A 24,630-nucleotide genomic window follows, 5' to 3' on the forward strand; every position below is an offset into this window, starting at 1 on the left:
TGGTTGCCAACTTGGAAGGCTTTAAGAGGGGAGTGGGCATGTTCATGGAGGAGAGGGGTATTCATGGCTACTAGTCAAAATGGATACTAGTCACGATGCATACCTATTCTCTCCAGGATCAGAGGAGCAGGTCTATTATCTTAGGTGCCTTGGAACACAGGCAGGACAATGCTGCAGCAGTCGTCTTGTTTGTGGGCTTCCTAGAGGCACCTGGTTGGCCACTGTGTGAACAACTGCTGGACTTGATGGGCCTGGGTCTGATCCAGCAGGGCCGTTCTGATGTTCTTATCGTTCACACATCCCCCTTCCCACTTCAAATGCAGCACAGAACATTTTGTGCCTGGATTCCATTTGGTGTAGCACCATCTGGCTCACTTTGGTGCAGGGGAACATTCAGCAGGCTGGATGTGGAATTCCCCAGAGGCCACCGCCAGGGGCCACACGGGTCTCTGTGTGTAGGTGCTGCAGAGTTTGTGTCTGAGACTCCGTCTAGGTCTAGGACATATTTTTTCTGCCTGTTCTCCAAGACACTCGGGGCAGCATGCAGCACGCTCCCTTCCCCATTTAATCCTCACGACAGTCCTGTGAGGAAGGCGAGGCGCAGAGAGAGAGACTGATAGGCCCAAGGTCAGCCAGTGAGCTTCATGGCAGAGCAGTGATTTGAACCTGCATCTCCCTGTACCCAAGGAAAATACTCTAAGCACTTGGTTTTCCAGAGACAAAGAGAAATGCGTCTTCTGCGGTTGCACTCAAGTCATTATCCATATCCGTTCCTCATCTGCCTCCAAGGAGCCGAAAACACCCCACAAGGGGTTAGACCATATATTTCCTCAAAACAACTCTGTGAGGTAGGCCTAAACTGAGCAGGAGGGGCTGGTTATGTAGGGCTGAGCTGGAGTCTGAACCCGGATCCCCCTCATCCAAAGCCCAAATTATATTCCTTGCACCATTTCACCTAGAGAGAGGTCATTCTGTCTCTTCTGAGTAAAGTCTGGCTGCTGGTTTTGCTCACAAAAGGAAGAAAAGTTTGTTTTTATATGCCGACTTGCTCTACCTTTTAAGGAGAATCAAACCGGCTTACTGTCACCTTCCCTTCCTCTCCCCACAACATAGCTAGCTTGCTACCCTGTGAGGTAGGTGGGGCTGAGAGAGCTCTAAGAGAGCTGTGACTAGCCCAAGGTCACCCAGCTGGCTTCGTGTGGAGGAGTGGGGAAACCAACCCGGTTCACCAGATTAGAGTCCGCTGCTCATGTGGAGGAGTGGGGAAGCCAACCGGGTTCTCCAGACGAGAGCCCACTGCTCCAAACCACCGCTCTTAACCACTACACCATGCTGGCTCTCTCAGAACATGCATGCACACACACTTATGCCAGCCATGCCATATTTTCTTCTTCCTCGAGATTCCAAGCTGGGGGGCTCCTTCTTTGATTTCTCATTGGGGGGGGGTTGATGATGCCACGGAGGCTGACTTCTCTCGTCCTCTGCAGAGAAAGCATGGGCGGGGGGGGGGGCTTCTCCTTGGTCCCCAGGGGATGCTTTTGTTGAAAGGGGTGGGGATGTTTTGCAGGGCGGGGAGGGGGGGGAGAGGTGTTGTACAGCCCCGCCTTTGGTCCAGAGGTCCCTCCCCAGATTAGAGGGAGGGCAGCGCCCGCCTCCCGGTTTGGGCCGGCCCGGCCCGGCCTCTGCGCTGCAACAGGCGTCTCCCCCAGATGCGCCCGCAAAAGGCCCCTCCTGCCTTTCGCACCTCCATCCACCCCCGCCCCCTTGCAAACTGGGTGGTCTTCGCGGAGGACCAAGAGGCGGCGGCGGGAGGGGGGGCTCGCCATCCTTGCAACAGCCCCCCTTCCGAAATGCTGGCTTTTCTTTCTTGCCCAAAGCAGTCTGTCTGAGTGGGGAACAGAGGGGCCAGCGGGCGGGAGGAGGGGTCCCCGCGGAAGGTTTCCCTGGCCCCCGGCCATCCCGGCGCGGTGGGTCAGAGCGGCGGACTCGAATCTGGAGGAGCGGGTCGGTTTCCCCAGCCCTCCACACGACGCCTGCTGGGCCGCCTTGGGCTGCTCACGGCGCCCGAGGGGGGCTCCCGAGGGCAGGTTGGCATCTGGCGCCGAGAGGAAGCCGTCAGCCAAGAGGTCCTGGGCAAGCTGCCCGCTCTCCGCCTCCCCCCTCCCATTCCTAAGCGGCAGTGGGCGTCGTGGATTCAGCATTCTAGGCAGGCTGCGGAGACCCACAGTCAAGTGCCCGCTTCATCCTTTTACTTACTTACTTCTTTAAACAGTTATTAGCCCCCTTTCAACCTCATAGGAACTCAAGGCAGCTGACAATGTGCACAATACTACAAATACAATCAAATGCATAAAAATCATTAGTTAAAATCAATAATTCTAAACTGCTGGTAGAGAGAAGAACTAATCAACTATTCAAGAGCCAGCGTGGTATAGTGGTTAGGAGTGGCAGACTGTAATCTGGAGAACCAGGTTTGATTCCCCACTCCTCCAGGGGAAGCCAGCTGGGTGACCTTGGGCTAGTCATGGCTCTCTCTGAACTCTCTCAGCCCCACTCTCTCACAAGGTAGGGTTGGGGGGGGACGAGAAGGTGATTGTAAACCAGCTTAAAAAGGTAAAGGTAGCGCCTGTGCAAACACCGGATCATTCCTGACCCATGGGGTGATGTCACATCCCGACAGGACAGCCCCACCTCCCTTGCCAGGCGCAGGGGGGAGGGGCTGCCCATGGCTCTCCTGTCAAGAGCAGCCCCCCCAGCCGTTTTCTGTCTGACCCTCATAGGGGCACACTGGTTGAGGCCCGAGGAGCCCCTTCCCTGTTCTCTGGTTGCCAACTCCAGGTTGATTTGGGGCGGAGCCTGGGAAGAGCAGCATGAACACAGCAGGGATGTGATTCTGGGCATGGAGTATGGACCACTGGGGGTGTGGGGGGGGGGAGGTAGTTGTGAATTTCCTGCATGGTGCAGGGGGTTGGCCTAGATGACCCTGGCGGTCCCTTCCAGCTGTATGATTCTATCACAGGGGTTTCCAATGTAGTGCCCATATGGCACCCACGGGAACCTTTTCTGGCGCCTGCTGAGTGTTTTTGGGATGTGTGTGGCCAGGTAGGGCTTTTGCCCAGAAAGGGTTTGAATGGTTATCAGAGATTTGATTGGCTGTGCAGATTTTTTAAAATGTTGCTTTGGCAGCAGCTGCCAACACAGCTCAAGGATCTGCACTGGGTGACTGAAGGTGAGCTGCAGCAGCCGTTCTGTGGCTGTCTCCACCTCCTGCTTCAGCCGTTCTGTGGCTGCTGTGCCCTCCGTGCCTTGACAGAATCCCAAAGGTGCCCGCAGTCTCAAAAAGTTTGGGGACCCCTGATCTTTGGAGTCTACCCTCCAAAGCAGCCGTTTCCTCCAGGGCAGCTGATCCCAGTAGCCTGGAAGTCAGTGGTAATTCTGGGAGGTCTCCAAGCCTCACCTGAAAGTTGGCAACCTTCCTGCCCAAACAGAAGCCAGGGAGTCTTCTGAAGTCTGCCCCATGAAGCACCAGGCCCCGTTTAGTACTACTGGGAGCCTCAGGTCTTCATGGGGCCTCTTTCTTCCATTCAAGAAAAGCATTTACCAGAACATAAGTTGGCCATCTCTTTTTGAGGGAGAGCTGATTCTTGGGTGGATTTGCCCTGTGGAACGAAGAGCTCCTGGGCAGGTCTGCTAAGTTGCCATGGATCTGGGGCATGGAACTGGTTGCCTGCTGGAGCGGAGTTGGTGCTCTCCCAAGGCAAGTGGCTGCAAGTCCCCTGGGACAAGAGAAGTAATAAAAGGAGAGATGTCTCTCTGCATGTGAAGAGTTTTTCCTTCACCTAGGAGTAGTATATATGGGTACTATGTATGGGTGTGAAAGCTGGACATTGAAGAAAGCTGATAGGAAGAAAGTAGACTCCTTTGAAATGTGGTGTTGGAGGAGAGTGTTACGGGTACCGTGGACTGCCAAAAAACCAAATCAGTGGGTTCTAGATCAAATCAAGCCTGAACTGATTCGAGAAGCTAAAATGACTAAATTGAAGCTATTGTATTTTGGTCACATTATGAGAAGACCAGAATCACTGGAAAAGACAGTTGTGCTAGGAAAAGTGGAGGGCAGAAGGAAAAGAGGAAGACCCAACAAGAGATGGATGGACTCTAGAAAGGAAGCCGCAGCCTTCAATTTGCAAGATCTGAGCAAGATCTGAGCAAGGACATTTTGGAGGACTTTGATTCATAGGGTCGCCATAACTCTAACACACAACACAGGAGTAGTGATGTTGCTGAAATCTGTGGGGTGTGGTTAATTTTTATTTACTGCATTTATGGCCCACCTTTCTCATGGAAACTCAAAGTGGATTATAGGATCGAAAACGATCAGACAGCAGAGGACTCCAGTTTACAGTGCAGGATCTTCCTAGAGGCTAAAATGACCAAACTGAGGCTATTGTACTTTGGTCACATTATGGGTCAATTTTGATGTTCGCTCAAAGCTCTTTTTTTAAATGCGACCTTTAAAATGCATATTCAGGGTCCTAATGCAAAAGGAGAAATTCCACTCCCCCACTCGCCTGCTCCTTTGTTCCCTTGTTTCCATAGCCATTAGCAATCTCTGTTTGCATAGTTAATGGGCAGCTGTGATTTTGCATGCTTCCTTGAGGGGATTCTTCGATTCGCAGTCACTTCCTGAATGATGGTTCATCATGAAAAACTCAAAAATAATATGCAGGGCACTTCATCCTGGAACGCGCTGCTAATTACCAAGCATAAATGACCTATGAGAAGACAAGACTCACTGGAAAAGACAATGATGCCAGGAAAAGTTGGAGGCAGCAGGAAAAGAGGAAGACCCAACATGAGATGGACGGACTCCATCAAGGAAGCCGCAGCCTTCAGTCTGCAAGACCTGAGCAAGGCTGTTAATGATGGGAAGTTTCAGAGGACATTGATTCAGAAGGTCGCCATAATTTAGAAGCGACTTGACCACACTTAACACACACACACACACACACACAAGGGGCTAGGATTGCAGAACTGGACAGCAATGCATACACACAAAAAGAAAGTTCAAGGTATGACGTGCTGTAATAGAATGGCTAACAAAAGTAGAGGACAATTGTAAAAGCAAGGCGAGATAAAAGTACACACACACATACACAGATACAGATAAGCATTGCAATAGACTACGGACCTCTCCCTTATACAGCTGCCAGCCCTGATGGATATCTGCTCCCTCCAATGCCAGGGGCAGAATGATGCCTCTTTGTATCAGTGGCCGGGGAGCACGGGCGGGATGCTGTTGCGGCAATCGCCTTGCTCGTGGGCTTCCTAGAGGCAGCTGGTTGGCTGTTGTCTGAACATACTGCTGGACTTGGTGGGCCTCGGTTTGATCCAGAAGGGCTCTTCTGAGATTCTTATGACCCCCCCCCTCCCCGCCCGTGCTGTTCCATGACACAACAGTGCTAATCCCATTACAAAAATTCCCTCCTGACCATTTCTGTTTTGCACATTCTGCAAAATGATAATTCACAGTGGGTAGCCGTGTTAGTCTGTCTGCAGTAGTAGAAAAGAGCAAGAGTCCAGTAGCACCTTAAAGACTAACAAAAATATTTTCTGGCGTCTAGGAAGTTGATTTCTTGTTCGGAGTAATTCGTAGTTAGATTGATGGTGGGGTGGAAGTGGTTGAAAGCCTGGTGAAATCTTTCAAGGGCTTCTTTGCCATGAGTCCAGACAAAGAAAATGTCATCAATGAATCTCAAGTAAAGGAGAGGTGCCAGTGGGTATGAGTTCAGAAAACGTTCTAGATCTGCCATGAAAATGTTGGCATATTGTGGAGCCATGCGAGTGCCCATGGCAATGCCATTGATTTGAAGGTATAAGTCCTTACCAAACCGGAAGTAGTTGTGAGTGAGAACAAACCTGCAGAGTTGTGTAGCCAGATCTGCAGTGTTGTTGTCAGGGATGGTATTTCTAATGGCTTTTAGCCCGTCGTCATGGGGTATGTTGGTGTATAGAGACTCCACATCCATGGTGACTAGAATGCTGTTTTCTGGGAGACGGTTGATAGACTGTAGTTTCCTTAGGAAGTCTGTGGTGTCTCGGACATAGCTGGGGGTATTAATGACATATGGTCTCAGAAGGGAGTCCATATATCCTGATACTCCTACAGTGATGGTTCCAATGCTCGAAACAATGGGGCGTCCAGGGTTGTCAGGTTTATGTATCTTAGGCAGGAGGTAGAAAGTGCCTGGTCGAGGTTCTTGAGGTGAATCCATATCAATTCGTTCCTGTATGTGTTTTGGTAATTTCTTCATGATTTTGTTGAGTTCTCGCTGGTATTCCTGAGCGGGGTCTGTGGATAGCAGCCTGTAGAAACTGGTGTTTGAGAGCTGTCGTTCAGCTTCTTGTATCTATTTAGTCTTGTCCATTATGACAATGGCTCCTCCCTTGTCAGCTTGTTTTATTATAATATTTGGATTGTTTCTCAGGCTGCTTATGGCGTTCTTCTCTGTACGGCTGAGATTGGATCTTGAGTGGTGTTTTCTGTTGATTATTTCAGTTTGGGCTCGGCGGCGAAAACATTCAATATACATGTCCGGTATAGTGTTGCGGCCTTCAGGTGGAGTCCACATGGAGTTCTTCTTTCTATGGTGTTGGGTGGGAGCCAATTGATCATCCTTATATGGTTCCTTATATGGTTCGATGGTTCAGTGGTGGAAATGTGAGGAGGTTGTGCAAAAGACGGCCCCAGGAAGGCCATTCCACAAGGTGGGAGCCCTCACGGAGTATGTGAGCGAGTGAGTGGGCAGTTGCCCATCTTACCCATTTGCTGGGTGGCACCTTCCAAAGGCTTTGTTCAGGTGAGCAAAGCTGCCAAGGTGATTTGTAGCAAGAGAGGCGTTCCTGCGGGAACAAGGGTCCCAGGGCCATGAAGGACCTGCAAGTGATAACCAGAACCTTAAATTGAGCCCAGTAAAGGATTGGCAGGTGAGAAACGGCACGGCATGGCATGGTTTGGCATCTTGCAGGGCGCATTGGGGGCTTGTGAGTATGCAAGATCCTGGGGAAACTCTCCATGATGCCACTGGGAACATAAGAGGGACTTTCCAAACTCTGCTCAGAATACTACTGGGGGTGGGTGGGAAACAGCCTGGTCTGCTGAGCCCAAATCAGGCAGGCTGGGTGGGTGGGTGTGTGTGCCCATCACCATTCTTTCAGTGATGTTATCTTGCTTTTCTTTCCACCCTTTGACTAGCAGCAGCAAGCCCCCCTCCCCCCATAGCCGGGGCCGGGGGGGTCGGTATTTCCCTGCTCTATCAGATCAAAGCTTCTTCTTTCCACCAGAGGCCGGCCAGAAGCCTCCAGGAAAATCCAGGCTTTAGGATGGAAATCTGGGCTCTGGCTAACGGGCTCAGCAGCCCCCTCCCACCAAACACAGGCTGTAGCTTCATGTCTGATGTCTGCATTTACCTCCCCCCTCCAAGATCATTAAGTCCAGCATGAAAAGGGCCCACGTGCACCACGGAAGGTAGACGGAGGGTCTCCCTGGCCCTGCTTCTCAGGCGGCGGGTGTCATTTTCAGTCATGGCAATAAAGCCCTGGAACTTTCTCCCTGGGGAGCTTCGCCTGTCCCCTTCTGTTACCGTCTTCCGCCAGTGGGTGAAGACGTCTTTGTTTCATTCGGCGTTCCCTCAGTGATCTGTCCTTCCTGCTCAACGTTTTAATGTTTTGCATGTATTTCAACTCTGTTTTTTTAACTTGTTTTATTGATGCGTGTTTGGAAGGGGGTTGATTTTAATGGTTGAAAATGTGATTTTATTATATATTTTTGAATTGTTAGCTGCCTTAGCGGCCCTTGTAAGAGCAGAAAGGCGGGATGCAAATTCTGTTAATAATGATAATTTTCAGGCAGCTTTGAGTCTGGGACCTTCACTGGTGAAACTGGGCAGGTGCTGGGCAAGCTCTGCCATCCACGGCTCTTCCGCGCCCTGCAGATGGAGGCTCTGCCTTTGCCCCGGCTAGCCTGGCCACCCCTTCCCTTGCCCTGGGCAGGGTCTTCCTGGCTGCTTGGTTTGGGCTTCCAAGAGGGTGGGTGTGGTGGGCAGGAGAGCCGTCCCTGCTAGGATCAGCCTGGCAGTGGCAGGGCACGGGCACGATGAAGCGCCGAACGTGGGACGGGTGGGGTGGGAGGAAGCCGAGGCCGGGGAGGGCTGATGGAAACGAAAGCTGGCAGTTGTGCTCCAAGAAGAAGCTAATGAGCGGCTGGAACATCTGCCGGCCCTGCCGGGACCCTGCCGGAGATTCCTGCGCAACGCTACCTGCCACCTGGCGGCAGCGATTTTGCCCGCTGGGCAGCTGCCCCCTTAAGAGAGCAGAGAGGCTCCACGAGGCTGCCCGGTGCTTTCCAGAGGGAGGCTTAGGCCAAGCCGCTTGGTTGTGCTGAGTGCAAGACGTTCCGTTCCCAGACGATCTCTTGCGCCAGGGGGAAAGGGCATGCCGGCTTGGGGGGGGGCATGGCTCTGTGGCGGGGCATCTGTTTTGCCTGGGCAAGGCCCCAGGTTTAGTCTCTGGGATATCGGAGGCCCACTGCCATTGGAAGAGAGACTGCGGGGCTCGGCAACCTGATGGTCTAATTCAGCGTTCAGTTCTCCACTTGATTGGTGCCAACGGATGCTTGGAGCGCTTGCCTGAAGGGAATGGCAGACTGGTCGGCGGGGGGAGGCAAACAGATCCTAATGCTCCATCCAGAGGAGGCCGAGATGCTGCTGGGGAATGGTCTGACTGGGCCGCCTGGCCCAGATGGGCGTGCTGTCAAGGATCTGGCTGTCAGGGAGCCTTGCGTCACTTTTGGCTGCTCTGCCATCACAACGGGGCGGTTTCCTTCTGCCACACCCGTTCATTCCAGGCAGGAAAACGTTCTGGTGGATTGAGACCCATGCTCTTAAGTAGGAGGGGCGTGCCCTTCGGATTTCCTGCCCCAGGTGCCGGAATGTTTGGGGTCAGCCATGATATGGATTGACTCAGAACAGTTTCTGTGCAGCACCCGCAGCAGGAAAACCAGCTCTCTGCTGGAAAGTCACAGGGACGTAAGAGCAGCCATGCCGGATCCAGCGAGGCCAGCATTTGTTCCATGCCAGGGCCAACCAGATGCCCTCAGAAGACCTGCAAGGAAGACGCTGAGGCTGAAGCCTTCCCTCGTAGTGCCGCCCAAGCATTGGTCTTCAGAGATGCACTGCCTCAGAACATGGAGTCCCCACTGAGCCAACTTCCATGGCCCCTAGGTCTCCTAAGGCTTCATCTCTCACTCCCTGGTCTTTCGGGAGAACTGACAGTCCTCCCCAGTTTCTGCGAGGTCAAACTAGCCCTCCTTAGCAAGCAGCAGATGTTCTGGTGGCTCAGCCCTGCAGGACCCACCTGTGGGCCTGGGGTGAATGGGGGGGGGGGGATAAGACTGCATGCTACCCATGTGTGCTCAGACCCATGCGTTGCCCATTTAGAGGACTCCATGCAGCTCAAAGGCGGAGGCCGTTGGGATAGGCCCTCGGGCACTGCCTTCCCAGGGCCCGCCTAACCCTGGAACTGGAGCTGGGAGGGTTTGTGAGTGGATGAAAGCGTCTGCCCATTATATGGCTGCAACTCGAGACCCCGTTGCCAGGGGCAGGAGCTGGGTGGGAGAAGGGGGCTCGGGGCCTAGGAAATGGAGCCACAGTGGCATGGGGGCAGGGTGTGTGTCTTGCATAGCCTGGCCAAGCATCTCATGTTTGGGAGGGGGTCTTGGGCCTCTTTTCTCTTCATCCCTGATGCCCATTTTGGCAACAGCTGCATTCCCCCAACTCACTGTAGGACTCGCAATGTATCTGTGTACAGGGCCAATATGTGTAGCAGGGCAGGAAGAGAAAGTCTGAACTGAGACATGTGGAGGGGGAGAGGACGGCTGCTGGAGCAACAGCAGACTAAAACCAGCTTTTAAAAATCGCTCACTGTGTAAAAACGTATTTCTTTTTGTTCATCCTGAATCTCCAGTTCCAGTGCAAATGAGTGCCTGTATGCAAATATGAGTTTAGGCGTAAGTTAATTATACCTTTGGACACATCTTCAAGGTAGCCATTAAATAATGAACTACGGATAGGGTAACAGCCTTATCTTTGCCAGACAGAAGGTATATTAAATGATCACCATGTGAACATACTGAAAAATGTGAGATCAATGGAGAAATAAAAGAAGATCTGAATGTACTGCCCATCAGCTTCATTGGATGCTCTTGAGTTCTAGTGTTTTGGGAGAGGGAGAAAAGTTCTCTCCGTCCACTCTCTTCACCCCGTGCATAATTTTATAAACCCATATCATGTCCCCTTTAGCTGTGTGAGGGGAGGAGGGGCCCCCATGCTACTTTTCTGACCACAAACAGTCCCCTGGCGATGGTGGAAAGGGCCATCAGCAACTGTCTTGTGGTGTCCCCTCATGGGGTTTGCAAGCCAAGAGACTTTGCAAGCCTGCCTCTGCGTAGCAACCCTGGGCTTCCTTGGTGGTCTCCCATCCAAGTACCAACCAGGGCAACCCAGTTTAGCTTCCAAGATCTGAACATTGGGTTAGCCTGGGCAATCAAGTCAAGGCCAGAGATGTTCAGAGGTGGTTTGCCATGGCCTGCCTCTGCGTAGCAACCCTGGGCTTCCTTGGTGGCCTCCCATCCAAGGACTAACCACGGCTGACCCTGCTTAGATCAGGCTAGCCTAGGCCATCCTGGTTATGTGTGGCATTTGCTGCTGCCATGTGATTGAACCCCCCAACATGTCTTTTCCCTCTTGGAATCCATCAGTCTGTGGCAGCAAAACCAAACAGGAGTTTTTAACACCTTCATCACTAAGACGATTGAATCCTGGAATAAGCTTGTGTCTGACACCATCTAGCAGATCTTCACTAGGCAACCATTTTATGAAGGAGGTTGGGTGGGCGGGGGGGAAACGAGCCATGAAATGCAGGAAGCACAAGGAGACAAACCCAACCCTGCAGTTTTTTTTATACCCCCCTAAAACAGCTGCCTAGCAAGGATCCACCCTTTGTGTCCCTCCAAAGAAGTCCACAAAAGTGTCTGTTGGGATAAGATCTTCTCAGGTGCCTCCAGACTCCTGCTTATTTGACTGGCGGTGGCAGAGGCTTGTGGGCCCCCCATGGGAAGGGAAACTTCTTTCAAGCCACGTTCCAAACTTACCTGCCTCCAGACCCCACCCCACTCCCCACCCAGGCGGGCTCTGCATCCCAGCAGCTTCTGGTGAAATGGGAGTGACCATGTGGGGGAAGGGCTTGTGATGTGCGGTTGGTCTCCATTTGCCAGAGAGATCCTTTGGCAAATGCATTCCTCTCCCCCCTTTCACATTTTGGGCTTGGAAGAAGACAAGTTCTGAGGCTGAGGTTGCCTCAGGAGGGGAGGTCTTGCCTCAGATCAAGCCTTGAGCAAGGCAGGTTGCCATGCCCAGAAGGCGACTCGCCCTCCTTTCTCCGGCTGGCCTGCTGATGGCATGTCTGTAGGGTAGAGTTGCCACCTCTGGGTTGGAAAACTCCTGGAGATTTTGGGGGCAGAGCCTGGGGAGGGCAAAGTTTGGGCAAGAATTGGAGCTCAACAGGGTAGAATGCCATGGAGTCCACCCTCCAAAGCTGTCATTTTCTCCAGGGGAACTGATCTCTGTCATCTGGAGATCAGCTGTAACTCCGGCAGATCTCCAGAGCCAGCGAAGTGTAGTGGTTAAGAACGGCAGACTCTAATCTGGAGAACTGGGTTTGATTCCCCGCTCCTCCACATGAAGCCTGCTGGGTGACCTTGGGCTAGTCACAGTTCTCTCTGAACTCTCTCAGCCCCACCTACCCCACAAGGTGTCTGTTGTGGAAAGGGGAAAGGAAGGTGATTGTAAGCTGCATTGTAAGCAAGGTATAAACACCAACTCCTCCTTCTTCTGCCTGGAGTCTTGCAACCCTTCAGTGGGGACAGAGGGGCAGGTCTGTAGTGGTGGGTCAGGAAGGGGGCTGGGAGGTTCCCAGGAGAGCTCAGCCCATTGCCTGCCAGCGGCAGCCACGCTTTGGCATGCAGGATCGTGCCCTTCTCATTAGCATGCCTGATGACTGACCTGCTCTGGAGCTGCCTTCTAAGGGGCCAATTAACCAAACACAGCTAATTACCAGCACCTGGACCCAGCCGATGCCCAGCAGCCGAGAGGGTGCGCTGGAGTGGAAAGTCCCATCCCCCCCCCATGAACCCCGTCTGCACTATGCCTGACGCCACGCTGGGCAATTCTTCAAATTGTGGTCATGCTAACTGTGCAGGGGACCTCGGTTCTTCCCACTGGAGATCTTGGGTTTCTTCTGTGGGGTCAGGAACTGCCCAAAGGAGAGGGCGAAGTGGGTGTTCAGCCGACGAAGGCTGGCTGGTGAGCTTAGAGGCTCTTCAAAATGGGGCTGTTCTGCAGCAGTGGTTGGAGGGCCTCCGTATTGCCTGGAGCAGCATCACCAACTGCACAGGAGCCCCTGAACAGCTGCAGTTTGTGGCTCCTCTCACCCAGTTGGGGAAGGAGCTCATCTCCCTTACCCGAGAAGAGGCTGTATCCCCTGGGGTCATGGTCCTTGGGGGTCATTCCATGTACTGATTTCTAGGAACACACGAAGCTGCCTTATACTGAATCAGACCTTTGAGCCATCAAAGTCAGTATTGTCTGCTCAGACCGGCAGCTGCTCTCCAGGTTCTCAGGCTGGGGTCTTTCGCATCACCTACTTGCCTAGTCCCTTTCACTGGAGATGCCACTGGGGATTGAACCTGGGACCTCCTGCATGCCAAGGGGATGCTGTACCACTGACCCATGGCCCTTTCCCTTTTGCTCCTGTGCCGTCAGATTTTTCCTTTCAAGGGCCAAAAGCAGACAGATTGTGCTGCCCCTGCCTTCTGCGCCCGCAAGGCCCACTGGAGCAGGGGGTCACAAAAACTGTCTCCAGGCTTAGCTGGGCTCAAACATGAACACCAAAGACACACCATTTCAAAGGGTACCCCTGCTGGTCTGCAGCAGAAGAGCTAGATTCGAATCCAGTAGCCTCTCAGAGACCAAGAAGATTTTTGGGGTAGGAGGTTTTGAGAGACAAAGCTCCCAAAAGGCACACAGACACACTTAAGCCAGCGTGGTGTAGTGGTTAAGAGCAGTGATTTGGAGTGGTGGACTCTGCTCTGGAGAACCGGGTTCGATTTCCCCACACCTCCACATGAGCGGCGGAGGCTAATCTGGTGAACCGGGTTAGTTTCCCCACTCCTACACATGAAGCCAGCTGGGTAAACTTGGGCAAGTCACAGCTCTGTTAGAGCTCTCGCAGCCTCACCTATCTCACAGGGTGTCTGTTGTGGGGAGGGGAAGTTGAAGGTGATTGTACTCCAGTTTGAGCCTCCCTTAAGTGGTAGACTTCCTCTTCTTCTTCTTCGCAGTATACACAAAAAAATCAAACAGATTTGCTTTCTTTTACAGTTGGAGGTGACGGCAACAGATGAGTTGGGGTGGGGGGGATGTTGCAAGAGAGTCATTGAAGACTTACTGAATCGTTTTTTAGGAGGAGCGGATTGGTGCCCTTTCAACAGTTCCTGCCGCCTCCCATCATTTCACCTACGTACGCACCAACCCCCACTTGTCCCGCACGCGTCCTGCTCTCCATTCAACAGCAGGTCACAGATTGTTCAGTGAACTGCTTGGATGCAACTTGGGACAGGTCCGATTTGCAGAACTACACTGTTTTCTTGCATGACTAGACCTTCAGTGGTAACGTAGGCGGTAAGTTCCTTGGGGCAGGCACTTCTGAGCCTCTGTTATTCTATACATTGCCATAGACATGCGAGGTGCTGTGTAATAAATGTGGTTTTCATTGTTAATAATAACAGTTAATCTACCCGATTATAGGCTGGGGTAGCCAAGAGGGCCGCCGGGTGGTTCCAGTGCTGACTCGGGCCGGCGGGGAGACCTGGGTTTTGGACCTCTGCTTGCCATGAATAAAGTTACCAGGTCCCTCCGCCACCGGCAGGAGGTTTTTGGGGCAGAGCCTGAGGAGGGTGGGGTTTGGGGAGGGGCTTCAATGCCATAGAGTCCAATTGCCAAAGCAGCCTTTTCCTCCAGGGGAATTGATCTCTATCAGCTGGAGATCAGTTGTAATAGCGGGAGAACTCCAGCTAGTACCTGGAGGTTGGCAACCCTAGCCATGACGCTCATGGCAGGCCATGGGCCACTCACTCAGCTTAATCTACCTCTTAGGGGTGTTGTGAGGGTAAAAGAGAGGAGGGTTGAACTCGGAGCTCCTAAAAATAGCACAGAGCAGTAAAGGATGGCTGGGTGAGCAGGCCAGGCAGGACCCAAGCCGCCCCCCCCCCCCCCCGCTGCCCTGCCCCTGTCAACTCGGGGCTCTGCCCCCCTCCTTCCCCACATCTCTGCCTGCTTGCATCAGACAGGGAGTAGGGGCTGCCGTCAGGCTCCCCGCCCGGGAGTCTCCCATCAAAGCCCCCTCCCTGCTAATTCCCTCCTCCCTCCCACCCCACTAATCAGGCTTAGGCAGAGAGGCCCGGCCTTATCTGGGGCAGGCAGGCCTGGGGGAGCCAGCCGGGCCGGACTGATACCGAAGGCAATCAGGCTGCTAGGAGGGGAGCCAAAGGGGGCCACCCGGGTCTCCCCTGGCGCTGCGCGTGCAGGGCAAACACCAGATTCGTTCGCCTTTGAGCCGCTCCGATTGTGTGTGTGTGGGTGAGAGCTGGTCACAGGATGGGTCCCCCCCTTCCTCCACATGCCTGCTGATGGGCAGGGGGGCCAGCCTGAGACCCTGGTCCCGGGCAGATGCCAGCACCTGCAAGCTCAGTGGTATGCAGCCCAGTGCAAGAGCTGAGCGCCGTGCCTCTAGAGCCCACTCGGAAGGTTTGGATTGCAGCACACGGCCTCAAGCTTCACTTTCGCAGAGCCCCGGTCAGGACAGAGCCCAGAGGTGTCGCCAGTAGGGTTGCCAGGTCCCTCTTCGCCACTGGTGGGAGGTTTTTGGGGTGGAGCAGCATTTTGCAGCAAAGAGCTTCTCTGGGGCCTGAGCCGAAGCAGCCCTGGTGGTTGCCCTTTTGCCCCCAGCAGCAGGCTGGCCACGATCTGGTGCCATGCAACGCTGAGTGGGGGGGGGGCATGCTTGGGTCTGTTCTTTCCCTTGTATTAGGAGTTGGCCTTGGATTTGACCGGAGAGCAGGCAGCCCTGGGAAATTGTGCAGGGATGTTATTGTGCAGCCCATACCTAAGTTCACACCTTTAAATGCCACCCGTGGGGCCTGAAGATCTGCTAGGATTGCCAACCTCCAGGTACTAGCTGGAGATCTCCTGCCATTACAACTGATCTCCAGCCTAAAGCGATTGGTTCTCCTGGAGAAAATGTCCACTTTGACCATTGGACTCTATGGCATTGAAGTCCCTCCCCAGACCCTGCCCTTCTCAGGCTCCGCCCCAAAAGCCTCCACAGGTGGCGGAGAGGGACCTGGCAACCCTATGAGGTAGCTGGTTGGACGCTGTGTGAACAGACTGCTGGACTTGACGGGCCTGGGTCTGACCCAGCAGGGTCTTCCATTCTTCCATGTACCTTTAGATCCCTGGCTTCTTCAGCGACGGGCCTGCCTCCCTTTTTGTATGACGGTGGTCACTTACGGAAGGTTTTCCTTCACAGATCTGGGGTGGGGGCACGGCTCCGCTCCCTTCTCTGCACAAACTGTCCATTTATTCCTGTCCTTCTGCTTCTTTTTAAGCCAGGTGCCAATTTGTGCCCGTCCCTTCAGTCCACTGGAAGGTCATCCACACACCCCAAGAGCCACAAATACGCTTGGTGAGGTTTGGGGGCTTCTGGGGCCTCAGCTCTGCCCAAACAGCCCGCAGGTCTCAACGCCTGGCCCTCGCCAGCCCACCCCACCCCATCCACCACCCAGGAAAGAGCTACCTGTTTGGGAGGCCTGGGCTGGAGGGGGGGCGAAGGGGGCGGTCTGTCTGTGTTGCACGGGCAATTACAGTTGGGGGGATAGAAAAGGGTGGGTATCACAGCTGACAGTGGCCAAGGGCCCCCCAGGGAAATGAGGGCGATGGGTCCGGGAGGGCCCGGGGCTAATTAAAGGTGGGGGGACGCATGTGGGAAGAGTGCCGGCTGGCGCTGAGGCCTGATAGTGAATCCTCGTGCACATCTGCTCCACGCCAGCTCGGCACAGGGCGATAAATCACAGCGGTGCCCCCCTCCCGTCCCCCTGCACCCAGCCTGGCCTGGAGCAGCCGGCTCCCTCTCCCCCGCCCGGCGGGCCGGGCCTGCCAAAGGGGCACATGTGTTTGGAACTCCTCTGCCATTACGGGAGAGGCAATTGGCGGAGGGGGGGGGGCGGGTTTAGAGAACATTAACCAGGCTGCCACATGTGCCTCGCAGTTGATTATCCTCCAATTAAGTCCTCCAGCCGGGGCTCTCCTGGCCAGCTCTGCAGTCATGCAGCACTGGAGGAACCCCACCCGTCCCCAGCCTCTGTGCCGCACAAGGAGCCCGCCAAGGAAGCCCCTTCCGTGCAGGGCTCGATGCAAACAAAGCCAGCGGGGCTGGCTTCCAAGAGGCATCGCTCTCCCCCCCCCCTCTCTCTCACTGCATATCTGTGGAAATTAGATCCTGCCTCTTAAAAGTTCAGGGGATTATGGTTAGGACTGCCAACTTCCAGGTAGTTACTCCAAATCTAACACAGATCAACCATACAAGGTATAGCTAAACAACAGACTGTATTATACAATAACATTGACAAGCACATACAAAAAGTCCTATTTCTTAAGCATAAAGACACAAAGTCACAATATTCCAAGGTTTCCAAAACTCACTATCCTAAAGACAGACAAAAAGTCCAACAGATACCAATTCTAGGTTTTTCTTCTTCTTTCAAGTGTCAAACAAACAAACAAACAAAAAACCTTGAATTGGTACCTGTTGGACTTTTTGTCTGTCTTTAGGACAGTGAGTTTTGGAAACCTTTGGACCTGGCTGGCAACCCTAGTTATGGTGTAGTGGTCAGGCTAGGATCTGGGGGACTCAGGTTTGAAACCCCACTCTGCCATGGAAGCTTGCTGGGTGACCCTGGGCCAGTCACACACTCTCAGCCTAACCTACCTTGCAGGGTTGTTGTGAGGATAGAACAGAGGAGAGGAGAACGCTTTAAGCTACTTTGGTTTCCCATTGGGGAGAAAAATGGATATAAATAAATTAAATAAATAAATATGATACCCTGCTGAAGTTACTGCCCTCCCCAAACTGTGCCCTCCCCAAGCTCTCTCCCCCAAACCGCCAGGAATTTCCCAAACCACAGTTGGCACCTCACCCACATCACAGTAAAATAGGCTTTCTCGGGAGGTGGTAAGCTCTCCTTCCCTGGAGGTGTTTAAGCAGAGGCTAGATGGCCATCTGTCAGCAATGCTGATTCTATGACCTCAGGCAGGTCGTGAGAGGGAGGGCATCTTGGCCATCTTCTGGGCGTGGAGTAGGGGTCACTGGGGGTGTGCGGGGGGGGGAGGTAGTTGTGAATTTCCTGCATTGTGCAGGGGGTTGGACTAGATGACCCTGGTGGTCCCTTCCAACTCTATGATTCTATGAATGTTGGGAGGATAAAATGAAGAAGGAGAGAAAGTTGTAAGCCACTTTGGAGAAAGTGGAATACAAAGGAGCAATAAAACAGTAAACCACCCAAGTGCAAGAAAAATTGGTATTGGCATGTGGAATGGAAATGGTCAATGTATTTCATTACATCCATGTGCCTGCATGTGAAATCCACCCCTTAAATGGTTTTGTGCCTGGGCATCAATGCAGACATTTCTGTATGTGCAAGAAGCACACATGCTCATGGAGTTTTCATTTGGCCAAGCATGACTTGGGCTTCCCATGAGTTCTTCCTAAGCCCAGATTCAGAATTTTCTGACACTCGGGGAGGATTTTGTTGGAAGGCAGGCAGGCAGAGAAACAGACGATGCAGGTTTAATTGGCCGCAGGAGGGTATGGGAATGTTGTAGTGGCGTATTTTCCATTTGCATTTTTAAGATTTGCTGTTCTTTGTTTTCAAACTCATTGATCCCTGTATCAAGGTCAAGGGATTAAGTGGAATAGTTTTTGAACGAAATGTGAGCTCAATGTGAGCACATTGGTGAGATTTAGGGATGCGCCACTCATAACAAGTGCCCTCAAAATATATCACTTGCACACACGGCGAAATGGATATGTGTGCTTTTGTCATAGAGTTTGGGTATGCATCCTTCCCCACATACCAACAATACCCGTGGAGGAAAATCATATTGTATGCAGCAGGATCTCTGAGTGGCAAGGATTCTAGCAATCCGCTTAGATTGTCTGCTTGCACAATCCAGGGTCTCCTGCTCCAGTCTGGCCTCAACTCTGCTGGACAATCTCCAGTTAGCAGCCAGGGCAGACTGTGAGGTTAAAAGCAAGTCCCGGCAGAAGCCCCCATCCTCGGCAGCCTTGTGGGGCCGCTTAACACCCCCTCCCCAGTCGCATGACTTCTCTCTTCCTTCCACACCAGCACCATCCAGATCCAAGTCAGCTAGCCAGATCCAAGCCTCGACCCTGGGGACACCTGTTCCGGCCACTGGCAGCCATCCCCAGCACTGCGGTCTACCAGGAGTGTTCCCAGTGAGTGGAAAGGCCGTGCTTGCCTCTGACTCATGCACAGGTCAGGCAGTGGAATTCGGGTTGCCAACCTCTGGGTGGGGCCTGGAGATCTCCTGAAATAAACAGCTGCTGTCCAGATAGAATCGCAGATTTGGAAGGGACCACCAGGGTCATCTAGTCCATCCCCCCTGCACAATGCAGGAAATTCACAACTACCTCCCCACACACACACCCAGTGACCCCTACTCCATGCCCAGAAGATGGCCAAGGTGCCCTCCCTCTCGTGATCTGCCTGAGGTCATAGAATCAGCCTTGCTGACAGATGGCCATCTAGCCTCTGCTTAAAAACCTCCAGGGAAGGAGAGCTCACCACCTCCCGAGGAAGCCTGTTCCACTGAGGAACCGCTCTCACTGTTAGAAAATTCTAATGTCTAAATGGAAACTCTTTTGATTTAATTTCAACCCGTTGGTTCTGGTCCGACCTTCTGGGGCAACAGAAAACCTCTCCGCACCATCCTCTATATGACAGCCCTTCAAGTACTTGAAGATGGTTATCATATCCCCTCTCAGTCTTCTCCTCTCCAGGCTAAACATACCCAGCCCCTTCAACCTTTCCTCATAGGACTTGGTCTCCAGACCCCTCACCATTTTTGTGGCCCTCCTCTGGACATGTTCCAGCTTGTCTACATCTTTCTTAAATTGCTGTGCCCAAAACTGAACACAGTACTCTAGGTGAGGTCTAACCAGAGCAGAGTAAAGGGATACCATCACAGATGACAGAGATCAGTTTCCCTGGAGAAAATGGATGCTTTGGAAGGTAGACATCATACCCCTCTGAGGTCCCTCCCTCCCCCTCCCCAAAAGGCCGTGTGAGGATGAAGATGCAGTGTTACCTGAGTTGGTGCAAAGTGCATTAATTAATTTATTTACTTGCTTTATTTCTATCCCGCCTAATTTGGCACTCTTCACCACTACACCCCTCTGGCATTTGCACCCATTTAATAACCACAAGCAACTTATTTTGCCTATTAAGAGCTAATTAAATGTACAGGCTCTTTCTCTCCTTCTTATAGCATCTCAGTAGAATAGGGTAAAACCCAACGTTGGCAATCTGCAAACTTGACAATCATGCATATGTGCTTGCATGATGTTTAATGTATTTTAAAGAGAGGTGTGTGGTCTAAAATTAAAGCGCAGATCTGAACATTTTCAGAAAAATAGTGGTTTTGCCAGCAAATCTTCCAAAATCAGACAAACTTGACAAAAGGTGAAATAAAGCTGATGTAAACAGGCTGCAAGTTCTGAAATGCCTATGGCTACTGAATGTCTCTCTGGCTTCAATTGGCTATAATAAAACTTCCTTGGCCACTGACTCAGGTACTGACACATTATGGAATGTTCTTAAGCATCCCAGCTTCTCAGAAGTTTAACAAAACATTACTGGCAACTAGACTGAGCATGTTACTGGGAAGTCTAACTTCTGAGACTTTACCCTTTTGAAATTATTGTTGTGGGTGTTTAAAAATACACATTCTACCGGCATTGAGTTCTAATCTGGTAAACTACAAAAAGCAGAAAAGCAAGATAGATAGCCAAGCGCGTGCACACACACACACACGGAAGCTGACTCACTCCTAACAGGGAAAATTTGTGTGTGTGTTTGCTTCTGCCCTGTAAAATCATCCCTGCAGTGGTTCTGTCTGATGGTGGAGTCTATGCCAGTCTCTTCTGTGCCAGGGTGCTCTCCATGATGCCATGAAGATGCCAGCTTCTCTCTGCCTCGCACCAGCTTGCAGCCTGATACAGCTCTGACATAACCTCGGGACCCCCCCGCCGCTCCATGCATGCCTGCGCTCACCTCCAGGGCCGGCCTTGCCAACACAAATAAGGTGTGCCAGCATCTGCCCACTTGTGCTGCTGTCCCAGGTTGCCTTTGGCAGAGTATGTTTAGTGAGCGGCCAAGCTCTGTTGGGGAAAGGGGAGAGCCCTGGCTCAGTGACAGAGCATCTCTTTGGCATGCAGAAGGTCCCAGGATCAATCCCCGGCGTCTCCAATTAAAAAATCTCCAGACATTAGGTGATAGAATCATAAAGTTGGAAGGGACCACCAGGGTCATCAAGTCCAACCCCCTGCACAATGCAGGAAATTCAAAACTACCTCCCCCCCACACCCCTAGTGACCAGAAGATGGCCAAGGTGCCCTCCTTCTCATGAACTGCCTAAGATCATAGAATCAGCATTGCTGACAGATGGCCATCTAGCCTGTGCTTAAAAACCTTCAAAGAAGGAGAGCTCACCACTTCCTGAGGAAGCCTGTTCCACTGAGGAACCGCTCTGTTAGAAAATTCTTCCTAATGTCTAGATGGAAACTTCCTAATGTCTAGATGTGATACACCTCTGCCTAAGACCTTGGAGAGTTGCTGCCAGTCTGAGCAGACAAGATTGACCTTGATGGACCATTGTCTGAATCAGTATAAGGCAGCTTTTTGTGTGTGTTCATATGTGCACTTCTCATTTTTATCAGGAGGGATTGTGGCTCAGTGGAAGGGCATCTGCTTGGCATGCAGAAGGCCCCAAGTTCAATCGCTGGTATCTCCAGTAAAGGATCACAGTAGGTAACGTGAAATGCCTACACCTGAGACCCTGGAGAGGTGCTGCCAGCTTGAGCAGACAATACTGGCCTTGATGGACTAAGGGTCTGACTCCATACAAGGCAGCTTCATGGGTTCAGATGGAGTGTGCCTGGCAGAGGTATGCCTGGCAGAGGTGACTGGCTGCATTATTGTGAGTGATGCAATACCCAGGGCTAGGGTTGGCAAATCTGGGCTGGGAAATTCCTGGAGAATTGGGGGTGGAGCTGGAGGAGGGCTGGGTATGGGGAAGGGAGGGGCCTCAGCAGGGTACAATGCCATACAGTCCACCCTCAAAAGCAGCCAATTTATCCAGAGAAGCTGATCTTTGTTGTCTGGAGATTTGTTGTAACTCTGGAAGAACTCCAGGCCTTACCTGGAGGTTGGCAACCTTACCGCTGCCTCCCCACAGAATTAGGAGTCCAAGATTTTCAGCTTCCATGTCTATATAAAAATTGGGTTGGTCATCTTCTTGGTATGAACTTCCCTCTCCCAGTGTGGAGCCAGCATGGTTTAGTGGTTAAGAGCGGTGGTTTGGAGCAGTGGACTCTGATCTGGGGAACCAGGCTTGATTCCCCACTCCTCCACATAAGCAGCGGAGGCTAATCTGTTGAACTGGGTTGGTTTCCCCACTCCTTTACATGAAGCCAGCTGGGTGACCTTGGGCTAGTCACAGTTCTCTTCTATCTCTCTCAGCCTCACCTACCTCACAAGGTGCCTGTTGGTGGTGGGGGGAGGCAATTGTACGCTCCTTTGAGACTCCTTAAAGATAGAGAAAAGCAGGGTATAAAAATCCAACTCTTCTCCTTCTTCCTTTTGCAAGATTCAGTGTCACGGATTGCCATATTTGGGACTGGAAAACCTGCCCTCCTCCAGGCCCTAATGACTACAGACCCAGAGGCAGAAGGGCTGGAGGGAGAATTGCCTGTCCCTTCCAGATATGACTTGGGGTGTCACCGTGTCAGACATTTGACAGCACCTCCCTGCAGCCAGCCCCCTCTCTGGGTGTGTCTTGGGGTGGGGTGGGGGTGAATAGGCTGCCTTCTGCACATGCAACCCAGGAGCGGTTGCTTGCAGTCACATTCTGAAGAGCAGCATGGGACCCGGGTTGTGTGCCACCTCTGCCAGACGTGGCCCTTGTGGATCATCAGCTGCAGCCGCTGGCGGAGGTGAAATCTCTTTGGCCAGCTCTGTTGTTCTGCGCAGTGAGGGGTTGGAGGCACTCTGCATATGTTCAGGAGCACTCGGCTCTTGCCTCCTGCTTGTCAGACCTGACCTTTTCCTTGGACAACCAGTTCTGGGTAACTCACCAGCCCCAAGTGGACTTGCCTGAAGAAGCAATCTTGGATGCCCGCCCAAGGACTCCCTGTTTCAGTCTCTTTCCGTGTCTGTAATGATCCCGGCCTGGGCCAGATGGTGCCATCTTCCTGGGCAGCCTCCTGGAACAGGCCCCGGGGGATCGCAAAGGCTCTCATCAAAATGCTAATGTGGGGGGATCCCCTAACCTTGCCATCGCCGCCCCCTCCTCCTCCTCCTCCTCCTCCTCCTCCTCCTCCTCCTCCTCCTCTCCCCTCGCTCTGCCAGGCCCCTGCCTCTGGGGCAGTCCTGCTGGCCCCATGACTGAGTCCGGCTGTTGGTTGCTCCAGCTCTTCTGGCTCGGGCAAGGAAGCACAAGAACATCAGAAGAGCCCGGCCAGGTCAGAACAGTGAGTCCCTCTCGTCCAGCATCCTGCCTCACACAGGAAGGGCTGTGGCTCAGTGGTAGAGCCTCTGCTTGGCACGCAGAAGGTCCCAGGTTCAATCCCCGGCAGCATCTCCAGTTAAAGGGACTAGGTGTCAGGCCTCAGCAACACGTTGCGTTCCTGGTAATAAAGACTTTCCTCCAGACGATGCAGCGAGTTAAAAGTTTTATTTCAGCATGTCAGTGAGTTCAGCAGATCATAGAAACATAAGGCTAGAATACAGACATGGGGAAATATCGGTACATATATAGGGTAAATACAATGGGGTTGATTAGGTTAGAGAAACAAAGAAACAATACAGAAGTTAACTACCGGTAAAGACTTAAGATGACGCATACAGGAAATAAACGAGTGCGTTAACTGGCTGATCTTTCCGGGCTCCCGGTATAGTCTTGCGGGACCCGGTATCAGATCAGCGATTACTCGGGCGGGTCTCCATTGAGGTGCAGATCTTGGGCAGGAGACCAGGTGCAAACGGGGGGGGGGGAACGGAGTGCAAAAAAACCCTCCATTTTGTTCGTGAAGGGAACCATCTTGTCTCATATCCGGGGCTGGCAGAGAGCCTATCTGACATCTCGCCTCCCGAAAGACCCCCTCCCCGGGTTCCCAGGTTTGTCGGGACAACTCCGGTGGAATTCAGCGATCAGGAAGGGGGCGTTCACGTGCACCGTGGAGACCCATTCATCATGGCTAGAGTTCAGGTGCTTCCAGTGTACAAGGTATTCCAGCTGATTCCTCTGTAGTCTGGAATCCAGGACCTTAGAAATTTCAAAATGTTGTTCCCCCTGAACCATGATAGGGGTTGCAGTCAGAAGTTCGGTATGCCACTCGGGGGCGGGAACAAACGGTTTTAAAAGACTGATGTGGAATACCGGGTGTACTCCCTGCAAAGTTTTAGGGAGGTCTAGTTCAGCGGTGACCTCATTAATGACTCGGGATATGGAAAACGTACTTTTGGCACAATTTCTTACATGGGCGCAACGACTTCAAATTCCTTCTGGAGAGGTAGACCTTCTCCCCAACCTTAAGTCCCCATTGGGGCGCTCTGGGCTTGTCTGCCTGCGCCTTGTACCTTTCCTTAGCCTGGTCCAATTGTTTTACTAACCAGGGCCAAGTATTTCGTACAGTGTTGGACCATGCCGATACTTCTGGGGGGTCCCCTCGCGGCGGGAGAGGAACTGCCCCCAGAGGGTCGAATTCCATCCCATAGATGGCTTTGAATGGGCTCAAACCAGTGGCGGCATGTACAGAATTATTATAGGCATACTCTGCTAATGGTAGTAGGTCGACCCAATTATCCTGATGGTAGTTGGTAAAACAATGCAAATAACACTCGATCACAGCATTGACCCTTTTCGTCTGTCCATTAGTCTGTGGGTGATAGGCGGATGATAAACCTTGGTCTACTCCCACCAGTCCTAAAAATGCTTTCCAAAATTTGGAAATAAATACCGAGCCCGTCGCTCACGATCTTCCGGGGAAAGCCGTGTAGGCGGAAGACCTGTTGCACGAACAAACGGGCCAATTTGTGGGCGGAGGGCATTCCTTCGCAAGGAATTAGGTGAACCTGTTTTGAAAATAGGTCCATGATCA

The sequence above is a fragment of the Euleptes europaea genome, chromosome 8 (assembly GCF_029931775.1).
Source record: "Euleptes europaea isolate rEulEur1 chromosome 8, rEulEur1.hap1, whole genome shotgun sequence".
Taxonomy (NCBI): domain Eukaryota; kingdom Metazoa; phylum Chordata; class Lepidosauria; order Squamata; family Sphaerodactylidae; genus Euleptes; species Euleptes europaea.